Source organism: Equus caballus, chromosome 13 (assembly GCF_041296265.1).
Source record: "Equus caballus isolate H_3958 breed thoroughbred chromosome 13, TB-T2T, whole genome shotgun sequence".
Taxonomy (NCBI): domain Eukaryota; kingdom Metazoa; phylum Chordata; class Mammalia; order Perissodactyla; family Equidae; genus Equus; species Equus caballus.
Window position 1 is genome coordinate 23,672,446 of NC_091696.1, and position 13,568 is coordinate 23,686,013.

Sequence of the window (13,568 nt, forward strand, 5' to 3'; positions counted from 1 at the left end):
GGTGTTCCAGGTAAGAGACGTGGGCTGAGAGCCACTTATTCTGCACCTGGGATGCTTTAAAAGGCTGAAATTTGGGTGGGGTGATGGCAAATCCATTAGGGGGATTTTCTGAATTAATAAATTATTTTAGTAAAAATTATTGCCTGCCTACCTAGGCTAGGATGTATGGTGGATTGTGAGGTACCAAGCTGGATCATATTTAGGGGGATAACAGTCTCGTGGGAGAGACAGGTTACAAACACTAGCTGTACCAGAGAAGAAAGTGTCCCAGCACTGTGTGTGTTCCAGGTTGTCTTCATCTTGCTCACCATTTTGTTCCCATCCCTGGGGCAGTGCCTAGCACATGGTAGGTACCCATAGTCAATACTTAAATCCATAAATGAATGCAAACAGAAAGTGCTGTGAGAGTAGCAAAAAGGGAATTGGTAAGTCTCCCAGGGTTGAACAGAAGGGAGAGAAGGCACCATGGAGGAGGTGGCAGGGGAATTTACCAGGTAGACTGGGGATGGGTGGCAGGAAAGGTTCCATGGCAGAGGGGAGGGGCAGGGGGAGGCTTTAACTGCTGAGAGCGTGAGGGGCGGCTGGAGTTTGGTGTGCTTCCAGGGCAGCGGTGTGGGAGAGGCTGGAGGACAGGTGGAGAGTGAGTGATGCAGGATTTTGTAGAGTTGGGGGAGGAGGTGATGAAGGCCACTTGGGGAGCTGTGGGCAGGAGGGACAGATGGGGAGACCTGTAAGGAGAATTGACCAGATTTGGGGCTTGATTCGATGGATGGAGTGAGCTAGAGGGAGTCCAGCATGACTCCGCAGGCCCAAGAGTGGCTGCTGATGTTCTCAGCCCAGATTGGGGAGTCCCAGAGGAGGAGCAGGCTTGGGTTGGGTGAGGGGGGGAAGCGAGGAGGAGGTAGAGAGTGTATCTGCTTTTAGGGTTGCAGTAGAGTGTAGCGCTTCTGGCACAGGCTTCAAAGTCACATGAATGTGAGTTCAAGTTCCTGCTTCCCTGAATATTAACTGGATAACTTTGGACAACTTACCAACCTTCTCTGTGATCCGGTTTCTTTTTAGCTGGTCTTGGATATTGTCTTAGCACGGTGACTGGCATGACAAATGTTCTGTAAATGGTGCTTTTCATTTGGCTGTTAGAAAAGTAGGTCTGAAACTCAGTAGAGTTTTTGGGACTGGAGAAACCACTGCAGAGGTGACAGTGAAAGCCTTGGGAACAGATGCAGCCACCCAGGGGAGTAAATAGTGAGAAGAGGGCAGAAGACAGACCTTGGAGAAGGATTCCAGCACTGAAGGGTAAGGAGCACAGGCTCAACTAATGACAAAGATTGGAAGCTATTGGAGAGGCAGAAGAGAGAGATGGGGAAGAGAAAGGCTTATGGAGGAGGGAGTGGTTCCTCGGGGATGCAGTGGGATGGAGGAGCTCTTGGGTTTGCTCCTTAGGACGTCAGGCACTCTCCTTTAGCAAGAGCACTTTCTGTGCAGTGGGACAGAAGCCAGGCTGCAGTGGATTGAGAAAGAATCCAATGTAGAGGCCATGTGGGGCAGCCTGCCTGGACCTAGGCCCTTCGGGGAGCAGTAGGGAATGCTACCGTGCTTTGGGTCCATCCACTAGGACACTGATCTTCCAGAGACTTCTTCTCATCAACCTCCACTCTGTTTGTCTGATAGGTTGCATGTGGTCAGGACCATAGTCTGTTCCTAAGGAATAAAGAAGAAGTCTGTTCTTCTGGGTGGGGCACAGATGGACAAACAGATAGTGCCCCTCACATCCCCTTGTGAGGGGCCATATGGAGCTGTGAGCTGTAGGGCTCTCAGGGGCTGCAACCCTTATCACTTCCTGGGGACACCATTCTCTTTGTCCAGTCCCAGTCCCCTCAGTCCCAGCTCCCATGGACAGGAGCTGACAAAGGGTTGGATGGAGGATTAGAGCCGCCCCTCAACAAAGGGCCTTTCTCTCTGCAGAGAGAGTGCTGAGCCTTTTAAAGAAGAAACAAGGGCCACTAAAAGGGAGCTCGTCTTGAGCTGATTTCAGCAGAATGTGGGTAAGGGAGAGAGGAATGAGGGAGAAGCTTTCTCATCCTTGTATATTTAATCTTTTTGTGTCCAATATTTGTCTGGAAGGAGGGCCTTTAAGTTAAGATTTAAACATGGTATAATCCTCGATAATCCTACCACCGCATCAGATCATCTTTGCTCACTGTCTCGTGTTTCCTTCCAGTCCTTGTTCCTCTGTGTACATCTTTTATACTGTCGTCGTAGCATAGGTGTGGCTTTATATGCCTGTTTTATCATTTGCATAAAACATTTTTCCATGTTGGTACAATCAGTTTTCACAGTTACAGTTTTTAATATTTGTATGATATAGCATCAGATTAATTTACCATAAGGCAATTAATCCATTAACCCTTTTTATCAAGTCATTACTTAATCATTACCCTGTTGTCAGCAGGTATACTATTTTGGGGATTGAGTGCAGCAGACATTGGAGATACCGGGGCCTTTTTCATGTGTACATATATAGCTTTTACTTTCATTTGGATTATTGCTCTAGGATAAACCCCGTGAGTGGGTCAGAAGATTAGGACATTTTTATTGTTGTCAGAAAGTATTGTTAAATTGTTTTCTAGACACTTTAGCAGTTTATACTGCCAGCGGCAATGGAGAGAAGAGCCGCTTTCTTCCTATCCTCACTAGCAGTGAGTATTGTCCATCTAAGTGTGCTCATTTCATTACTGTACCAGGTTTTTTTTTTTCTTCTTTCTTTTTTTTTTTTTTCTGCTTTATCTCCCCAAACCCTGCCGTACACAGTTGTATATCTTAGTTGCAGGTCCTTCTAGTTGTGGGATGTGGGACGCCGCCTCACCGTGGCCTGAGGAGTGGTGCCGTGTCCGCGCCCAGGATCCGAACCCTGGGCCGCCACAGCGGAGCACACAAACTTAACCACTCGGCTACGGAGCCTGCCCCTGTACCAGGTCTTTAAATGGGCTTTTCTTTGATAGCTACAAAACTGAAGCTTCTCTTTATTTTTACAGTCTTGGGGTGGGTAATTTTTTAACATCAGGTTTTTGTAAAACTACTAAAACAGTTGATTCTGAAGCAGAGACAGGAATAAGGTGAAAAGTACAAGTCCCACTGGCTGGAGGTAACCGTGCTTATCAGTTTCCTGGTACCATTCCAGAAACTTGCCGTCACCTGCTGTACCTTCTCCCCCCTCCCCGGTCTTGCTTGCCAGGCTCTGAGTCAGCCCTGCTGCCCTGCCCTCAGTTCCTGGAGAGAGCCCTCCTCCTGACTGCCATAGGGCCTTTGACCGTGCCATCCCCTTAGCCTGGAATGCTCTTCTTTGCTCCCCTTTTCCTCCTGGGCCTCAGGTCAGGGGTTATCTCTTCAGTGAAGGCTTCCCTGACCATTCTTTCTAACTTGGTGTTTCTTTCTTTCTTCTGGTTTCTATCACAGCATCCTGTTCCTTTCTTTCATGATCCTTCAACAAGTCGAGTCACTTTTTTAAAATCTTTTTGATTATATCACCATTATGGTGTCTGCAGAAGCTGATGTGTAGGCAGTACTCCCCAAATTGATCTACACATTCAATGCAATTCTTGTCCAAATCCCAACTGCCTTATTTGCAGAAATGGACAGACTCGTGCTCAAATTCATATACAATTGCGAGGGACCACCAATAGCCAAAAACATTTTGAAAAAGGACAACGTTGAAGGACTCACTTTCTGCTTCCAAAATGTCCTAGAAGGTTACGGTGATCAGACTATGGTATGGGCATGAGGACACACACAGATCGATAGAATAGAATTGTGAGTCCAGTAGTAAACACACACACTGTGATCCATTATTTATACTGAGGTACAATTGACCTCCAACATCCTATTAGTTTCAGGTGTGCAACATAATGATTTTGTATTTGCATATAGTTCTGAAATGCTCACCACGATGAGTCTGGTTAATGTTGTCACCATATGTAGTTACAGAATTGTTTTTTCCCACGATGAGAACTTTGAAGATTTCCTCTCTCGGCGACTTTCTAATACGCGATACAAGTATTGTAGCTGTAATCGCCAAGCTGTACATTACATCCTCGTGACTGACTTATTTTATAACTGGACGTTTGTACGTTTTGGCTCCCTTCACCCATTTCACCCTTCACCTCTGGCAACCAGCAGTCTGTTCTCTGAATCTATGAGGTGTTTTTTTTCCTTTATTCCTCATATAAGCGAGATCATGCAGTATTTGTCTTCTGTGTCTGACTTATTTTGCTTAGCGTAATGCCCTCAAGGTCCATCCATGTTGTTGCAAATGGCAAGATTTCATTCTTTTTTATGACTGAATGGTATTCCCTTATATCTATCTAGAGACGACATTTTCTTTATATGATCCGTTACTTTTTGAGAAGAGTGGTAACACCATTCAGTGGGGAACGAATTGTCTTTTCGTCAAATGGTGGGGGACAACTGGATATCCACATGCAAAACAGTAAATTTGAACCTCTACCTCACAGAATCTTTGAAAGTTAATTCTAAAGGGATCAAAGTTGTAAATGTAAGAGCTAAAACTATAAAACTCTTAGAAGAAAATGTAGGTGTAAATCTTTGTGACTTCAGATTCGATTAGACTTAAATAGGACACCCAAAGCACAAGCAAAAAAAAAAGGAAAACTGGATAAATTGGACTTCATGAAAATTAAAAACTTTTGTGCCTCAAAAGACACGATGAAGAGTGAAATGGCACCTCCCAGAATGGAGAAAAGTATTTGTAAACCATATATCTGATGAGGGTCTATTATCCAGAATATTTAAAGAGCTCTTAAAACTCCATAACAAGACAACAGCCCAATTTAAAAATGTGCAAAAGGTTGTGAAGGCATTTTTCCAAAGAAGATACACAAATGGGCAATAAGCGCATGGAAAGAGACACACATAACTAGTCATTAGGGAAATGCCAATCAATACCACGAGATATCATTTTTCATTCATTAGGATGCTTGCTTTGAAGCAATCCCCAGAAAATAACAAGTGTTGATGAGAATGTGGAGAAATTGGAACCCTCATACATTGCTGGGGGGAATTTAAAAAGGTGCAGCTGCTGTGGAGAACAGTTTGGCCATTCCTCAGAAAGTTAAACACAGAATTGCCATATGTCCCAGCTATTCCACTCCGAGGTATGTAGCCAAGAGAAATGGAAACATTTATCCGCACAAAATCTTGTTCACGAATGTTCATAGCAGCATTCTTCATAGTAACCCAAAAGTAGAAAACCCACAAATGTCCATCAAGTGACAAAATGCATCCAGTTTGTTTGAAGGGGGTCAAAGGTAAAAAAGTAGAGAGACAAAATTACCATGTGGAAGAAGAGGGAAGTACAATTCCAGTCGTCGCTGTCCATTGCCCATTCTGTCACGCCTGCTGTCCTTTCCACACAGAGGCCCGGATGGCTGCGTCACAGCAGGTGTCATGCACACAGCATGTTTTCCCAATTCTGCGCTACACGGACTGTGTGCTCTTCTGTAGAAACATTTCCGAGGCCCATGAACTCACGTGAGTCCCCCAGCAAACCTCCGGTCCCTGGGTTAGCACACACCGCTCACTGACTCAGCTGCACAGTTGAATCCCTTGGATGCTGCAGCAAAGGATTGGAGACGAATTGTGCTGGGCCTTGTCAGAACAAGACAAAACCAAGCAAAAGCCAAAATGCAGTGTATCCCTGCAGTGGGATATTGCTCAGCCGTCAAAAGGAGTGAAGTTCCGATAGACGCCACGATGTGGATGCACCTTGAAAACATTGTGCTGAGTGAAAGAAGCCAGACACAAAAGAACACACACCGTGTGATTCCATTTGTATGAAATGCCCAGAATAGGCAAATCTCTAGAGATGCAAGAGGTGAGTGGTAGACAGGGCTGGGGGTGAGGTGGAAAATGGGGAACGACTGCTGAGCGGGTGTGGAGTTTCTTTCTGGGTGATGGAAATGTTCTGAAATTAGTTAGAAGTCAGTGGTTGTACATTGTGAAGATACTAAAAACCGCTGAAGTGTACACCTTAAAAAAGTTGAAATGGTGAAGTTATGTTATGTGAATTTCCTCTTAAAAGATGATGTGCAACATAAATGAAAATTATAAAACATGATAATAAGATCAACTCTTGTGAAGCCACTACCCAACTGGAGAGCTAGAAGTTGAAGACCTACGCAATGTAAGAACATTCCCGATCCTGCAGAGTCTGCCCTGCGCTCCTCTCCTGTTCCATCCGCTTGCCTTCCCCCAGGGGGATCCACTGTCTTACATTTTATTTCTGTTATTCCTTTCTTTGAAGGGGAAAACATTTGTACACACACACACACACACACACACACACACACACTCCTAAATAATATCTTGCCTACTTTTGCTTATTTTAGGGGACAGACTCTATGTAGTCTTCTGTGACTCAGTTTAAACCCAACATTATATTTAAGATTCAGCCATGTTGTTCTGTGTTGGTGTCTGCAGGGCGTTTGTTGGTTTGTTTTTTCCCTACAGCCAGGGAGGCCAATTACAGCCTGTAAGTTGTTTGTTCTTTCTCTCCCATTTTTTATTGTGGTAAAATACACACAACTTCAACTTTACCGTGTTAACCATTTTTAAATGGACAGTTTAGTGGTGTTAAGTACATCGATATTGTTGTGTAACCATCACCACCATCCATCTCTAGAACTCTTTCATCTTGCAAAGCTGAAACTCTATACCCAGTGACACAACTCCCTCCCCCCAGCCCCCAGCACCCACCATTCTACTTCCGCCTCTATGAATTTAGCTAGTCTCCGTGCCTCATATAGGTAGAATCATACAGTATTTGTCTTTTTGTGATTGGCTTATTTCAGTTAGCATACTTTCCTCAAGGTTCATCCATGTTGTATCATGTGTCAGAATTTCTTTCCTTTTTAAGGCTGAGTAATACTCCATTGTATGTGCATACCACATTCTGCTTAGCCATTCATCTGTTGACAGACACTTGGGTTGCTTCCACCTTTTAGCTATTGCAATAATGCTGTGAACATGGGTGTACAGATGTCTCTTTGAGACCTTGCTTTCAGTTCTTTTGGGTTTATACCCAGAAGTGGAATTGCTAGGACATATAGTAATTTTACTTTTAAAATTTTTGAGGAATTGCTGTACTGTTTTCTACAGCGACTGCACCATTTTACATTCTCATCAGCAATGTGTGAAGTTCGGATTTCTCACATCCTCGATAACAGTTGTTATTTTCTGTTCTTTTTTTAATAGGAGCCTTGTTAATAGAAATGATGTGGTTATCATATTCCTTGTGGTTTTGATTTGCGTTTTTTTAATGACTTGATGTTGAACATCTTTTCATGTGCTTATTGGCCATTTGTATCCCTTTTTTGGAGAAAATTCTATTCAAGTCATTCTCTGGTTTTTAATCAAGTTGTTTGTTATTCTTGTTCTAGAGTTTCAGGAGTTCTTTATATATTCTGTATATTAATCCCTTATCAGAGAAATGATTTGCAAATGTTTTCTCCCTGTGAGTTGCCTTTTTACTCTGTTGATAGTATCTTTGGATACACAAAAGTTTTTAATTTTCATGAGTCCATTTGTCTATTTTTCCTTTTGTTGTCTGTGCCTTTGGGGCACAAGAAATCACTGTGAAATCCAGTGTCCTCAAGCTTTTGCCCTGTTTTCTTCTAAGAGCTTTTCAGTTTTAGCTCCTAGGTTTAGGTCTTTGATCCATTTTGAGTTAATTCTTGTACATGCTGTTAGCTAAGGGGCCAACTTTATTCTTTTGCATGTGGATATCCATTCTTCGCAGCACCATTTTTTGAAAAGATGACATATTGTCTCCCAATTTGAATGGTCTTGGGACTCTGGTGAAAACCCATTTGACCATATATGGGAAGGCTTATTTCTGGACTGTCTATTCCAATGGTTTATCTGTCTCTCTTTATGCCAGTACCACACTGTTTTGTTTACTGTAACTTTGTAGTAAGTTTTGAAATCAAGAAGTGTGAGTCTTCCAAGTTTGTTCTTTTTCAAGATCATTGGCTGTTTAGGGTCCTTTGAGATTCCATCTGAATCTTAGGATGAATATTCTGTTTCTACAAAAAACACTTGGGATTTGGATAGGGATTACATTGAATCCGTAGATCACTTGGATGGTATTATCTTAGCAACATTAAATCTTCCAGTCCATGAACATTAGATGTCTTTCCGTCTATTTATGTCTTTTTCAGTTTCTTTCAGCAGTGTTTTGTAGTTTTCATTGTACAAGTCTTTCACCTCTTTGTTTAGTTAATTCCAAAGCACTTTATTCTCTTCGAGGCTCCTGTGAATAGAATTGTTTTCTTGATTTCCTTTTTGGATTGTTGTTGTCAGTATACAGAAATGCAGTTGAGTTTTTTGTGTTGATTCTTTATCCTGCTTCTTTGCTGACTTTTTTCGTTCATTTTTGTAGCTGCATGATATTTTACCATGGAATATACTTCAGTTCATTTTCCTGTTGATAGGTATTTGGATGGTTTACAACTTTTTGTTATATAACAAGAGTGCTTCTATGACCGTCCATCTGTCTCCTTGTGCCCATGTTCAGGAGTTCTAAGAGCTCTAGGGAAGGAAGAGTGGAAGTGGGTTACAGGGTTTGCATACGTCTTCAAATGATTGCTTTCCACAATGGCTGTTAACAAGGGGCCCCCACAGTAGCAGGGTGTTGTCCCTCAGCGTCGCCAGGGCTTGGTATTGTCCACTTGCAAGTTTGTGCCTGTCTGGTGGGTGTGAAATACTATCTCACTGAGGTTGGAATTTGCAGTTTCCTAACTAGTACTTGAGAGTGACCATTATTTTGTATGTTTCCTGGCCAGTCTTGTTTTCTGAAATCTACCTGATGTCCCTGCCCATTTTTGTTGACTTATTTGCCTTTTTCTTACTGATTTTTAGGCATTGTTTGTATACCCGGTATCTGTATCTTTATCAGTTCCAGGGTTGCCTGTATCTTCTCCCAGATTGGGTCTTGTCGTTTTGTCCATCCATTTGAAGTTTTAATTTTAACTATATTTTCTCCTTTCTAATCGCTTCCTTTTCCAATTTGCCTGGCCATTTTTGACAGTCTCTTGTTCCGGCTTCTGTTTCTTTGAACCTTGCACAGAGAAGTCTTTTTTATTTTGTGCATCATCTTTCCAGTGTCTGAGGCCTGCGGGGTGGAAATCGGTTGTTGTGGGTCCTGTTGACTCTCGCTCATAGTGGGTCTTTCCTTATGTGTTTAGGAGGTTGTGACTGTTAGCTCATATTTTGTTGAATTTAATTAGTGGGAACTGTAAGGGCCTAAATTGGAGGTGCTCTCCCCCCGAGAGGATGTGGATTTGCTTTTGCCTGTCTCTGAGGGAGCTGGGGTCGGACACTGCTCAGGCCCCTTTGGGGAGGCCTGGTGTCAGCAGGAGTCTGTGGTCCATGTTGTGCCTCGCTATCCTCCCAGGGCTCACACTCCATCGCAGCACTGACAGCAACATTTGTCCTTTGGGAAGCCCTCTGTGTTCCTGTCTTTCGCAGTTGCAGCCACTTGGCCTGTCTCAGTTTGCTGTGGCCTGGGGCTTAGGTGGCCTGGGCTCTCAGAGATTTCCTCTACTTCCTAGCAAGCCCAACGGGTGCCTTAGAAATTGCTTGTGTTCATATATGCAAGGTCTAATATGTTCATTGTCTAGTGATATTTCACCTGGCCAAGTTTGTTAACTTGAATCAGACCTGGAAAATTCCAAGGGTTTTAAAATAATGCCAATTACAATTATATCTCTCTCCCTCTCTGAGAGAACACGGAGAAGGAAGTTGTAGATCATGCGGAGGACCAGGTTAGGATTTCTGAGTTGGTATTTGTAAAGCCTTCAAAACTGTGTTTGGCACCTAGCAAGTCTAAGTAAGTGTGTGCTAAGAGAATGAATAATTGAAAGTAAGTATTTCCCATTACGTTAGCTCTGGGTCACTGCAGTATTAGCAGTGCACCCACCATGCTGGGTAGAGACCTTGCCTAAGTGAATATTGTCCAGGGCGCCACCTGTGATGCCTGTTGCTGAGGCCAGCCCTGTCTGCTGACGGAGGCCTCTTTGGTTTTGCTTGGGGAAACTGAGTAGCTGCAGCTGGCCTCTGTCGCTGACTCCACACAGGCGTGAGGTCAATTACAGCACGGGACTGGGAGATTTGGAAATACAGTGTGAAGGACACATATAAGAGATTCTTCACGGAAGGGTGATGTATAAAGTGCTGTTCAGGCCTCACCTGTTAGAAGAAGGGCTCTTCCAGGTACGGAGTTCTTGGTGATCTCCTTGGAGCCTGGAAACAAAGCTCAGATTCAGAAGCTCTCATTCACAATACTTGGCTAAGGTAGTCCTGGGGGAGAGCAGTGTTGTGGGTGTGGCTTTACCTTCTCTTGCTCTAAAAGGGATGTGAAGCTGTTTATATAACTTCCTGTGATGTCACAGTGTGCTTTTTGTTGCCTCAGAACATGTATGCCCCCAAAGCAGGCAGGTTGTAAGTGTGCAGCTTAGTGAAGAGCCTGTGTGACCCCGCTCCCATCGGGCAGGAGAGCACTGGCAGCCCTGCAGCCCCTGCCTGGGCCTCTCCTCGTCACAGCCCCTCCTTCTCACCAAAGCTGCACCATTGGCACAGCACAGTGGGACTGTACACGTTGTATTAAGGACAATTTCAAATATAGACAAAAAGAGCTCATTACACAGTTACTCTCTCTGTACCCATCACCCATGTTCAACAGTTACCAACTAATGGCCCATTATTAAAAATAGAGTGATAATTCACTGTTTTTGAGGGTATAATTTTCTGGTTTTTAGTATAGTCACAGGGTTGTGCAGCCATCACCACCATGTAATTCCAGAACATTTTCTTTATCCCCCCCAGATAAACACCCCATACCCCTAATGGCCAGTTGTGTTGCGTCTATAATTCCATCTACTTCTCTGCCCTGAATTATTTTGAAGCAAATCCTAAATATCGTATTCCCTCCATAAAAGTTTCAGTGTGTATCTCTGAAAGATGAGTACTTTAAAAAAAAAACTACCTTCCTTAATATCATCAAACTGCCATCATCCAAAAGGGTTTTAGATATATGTTAACAGATATCAAGATCTGCTTACAGGGAAACTAAAGGTCAGCTAAGAAGATGAAAGACTGCGTTCTCTCTGGTCTAGTGCAGTGGCTAGAAGTAGATACAGATTTGGCTCTGAACTTCCTAGTAGCCAAAGCAAAGAAGAAAACATGGTCATTTAAATGGTGCATTGTTTCTATAAGATAAACAGTAAATAAAGTGTTGAGGAGAAGTACTGCTCTTCCTGATACCAAGGCTGTGAACCTGTCTCCCATGGCCTTCCTGTGGGGGCAGATCAGTGTCATGTCATTGTTATCTATAGGTACGTAACAAATGACCCCAAGACTTAGTGGCTTAAAACAACACTCATTTCTCATCTCCGTTTCTGTGGGTCAGGAATCTAGGAGGGGCTTAGCTGGGTCTTTGGCTCTGAGTCTCTTGAAGGCTGTGGTCATCTTCAGATTGCATTGGGAAAGGCTCTGTTTCCAGGACTATACCAGTGGTTGACAGCAACTACAGGTCCTCGCGGACTGGTGCACTGGGGCTCCAGTTCCTCACTGGCAGTTGTGCAGCTAATGTTTGTTGGCCAAGCCTTCCTTGCCTCCTAGCGGTTTAGGCTTCTCCATGTGGCAGCTCCCAACATGGCAGCTGGTTCCATCGCAGCAAGCCAGTGAGAGGGCAAGAGAGAGAGCTGCGAGACAGAAGCTGGTGTTCTCTCGTTGAACTTGGCAGTGCCCTCCATCACTTTTGCTGGCCTTCTGCAGGTCACTAGGCCCAGCCCCGACACAAGGGTGGGGATTACACATGGCTGTGAGTAGCAGGAGAACGCGGATCATTGAATGCCATCTTAAAATGGCCCACCGCGACCATGATCTTTCCTGTGGCCTGAGCCTCACCCTGTCCATGACAACAGGGGTGCGTTTCCAGAGGCTCTTTGGCAAAGCACAGGTGGGTAAAGCAGCTCTCTGGGAGCCAAGCAGCAGAGGCCAGGCCCTGGCTTTGACAGCCTCATTCATCTAGGCATATGTTTTCTGGATCACTAAGCCCCTTCATTCCTTTTGTGTCAACTTAGGGACTTATTGTCTAGCCGTCTTCATTTGAAAGTGACTCTGTAAAGACTCATGGCTGTCACTAAAGCACTTAAAATCTGTCTGTCCAGAGTTCTTCCTCAGCAGAGTGGCAAGATCAAATCCTGCCTGAAAGCTAAGCTGGCCACGCTTGCTCCCATCTCTCACTCTCAGCAGAAGCACTTGCCTCCTGTATCGTTGAGGAAACAGATGCCATCAGCTGAGAAAGCCCTCAGTGTCCCAGTTGGATTCCCACCCACATGCCAGTACCTGTGCCCACCTGGGCCCCATCCCTTTGTAGCAGCAGGGGAGGTGTGTCTCTCCTCTTGGAGCTGGTGCTTCTCTCTGTGCCCTGCATCCCTCTCCCTCCTCCTCCAAAGCCTCACTCCATGTGCTGGGCCTTCTTTCCCACAGCCTCAACCTACCTCTCTCCTGACCCCTCCCCATCAGTCTTTACACTTGACTCAGGTGTCTTCCATCTTAAGAGGCCCTGTGTGGACCCCCTCGATCTCCTCCCGTTCCCCCACCCATTGGCTTCACCTGCCTTGCCTTCTAGGCCAAACTTCTCCCAGCTGCATTGACTTACTGTCTCCATTTCTTTGCCTCCTTCTCATTGCTCTCTCCAGTCCACTCAGCTTCCACCCTTATCACTTTGCTAAGTGCCCCTTGCTAGTGACCTCCACGTTGCTGAAAACGATAGTAAAGAACCTGGAGAACATTGTCCAGTCTTGACTTTTCTTGACCTCTCGACAGCATTTGACATTGGCTGTGACATGCTGACCATTTTTTGTGAAGACCAGTCTTCCTTTTGCCCTGGGACTAGACTCTCCGAGCGCCATCCTCCTTTCTCGTTCCTTCTCGGTCTCATTTCCCTGGCTAGGCCTTCCCGTGTCGGAGGTCCTCTGTGCAGTGACTGTGCTCTCCTTTCCTCTGCTCCCTCCGTCCGAAGGGCTCCTCCTCGCCATGGCTGCATCGCTGTCGTGAGTTCAGGCCTCTCCAGCTGGCAGTTCAGGCCCAGGCTGCTCTTCAGAGGTGCAGACATCTCTCAGTACCACTTGTCATTTGCCCTTGGCCGTCTCTTGGCATCGTGAGTTGAGTGTGTCCAAGACTGAACTGCTCGTCCCCCGGCTGCTCCTTTTTCACTGTTTCCCATGTCCACTCATGGTCCCCTCTAGAGGTCATGTCCCTCCCCTACTTAGAGCCTGTGCTGCCTCCCCGTTAACTTAGAATAAAGACTAGAGCCTTCTGTGGTCTACAGCATCCTGGTGATCTGCCCTCGCTGCTGTCCAGCAGTGTCTTGCAGATACTCCCCCTCGTCCCTGGCGGGATGGGACGGGTCGGGTCCCTTGGGTTCACAGGCAGCAGACCTCAGCCTGAGGGAGGGCTGGTGGCTGTGGGCAGAGCTAAGTTAGACT

The 13,568-nt window shown here is 45.1% G+C and overlaps 1 long non-coding RNA gene across 1 annotated transcript; it reads right to left on the minus strand.

Annotated features, from left to right (window-relative positions):
• Positions 1–1,031: 1,031 nt before the first annotated feature.
• On the minus strand, positions 1,032–10,416 carry LOC138916989 (uncharacterized). Its single transcript, XR_011424290.1, has 3 exons — positions 10,264–10,416; positions 1,593–1,701; positions 1,032–1,133 (listed from the first exon to the last, which is right to left on the minus strand). It is a non-coding gene; the product is annotated as an uncharacterized lncRNA (long non-coding RNA).
• Positions 10,417–13,568: the final 3,152 nt, after the last annotated feature.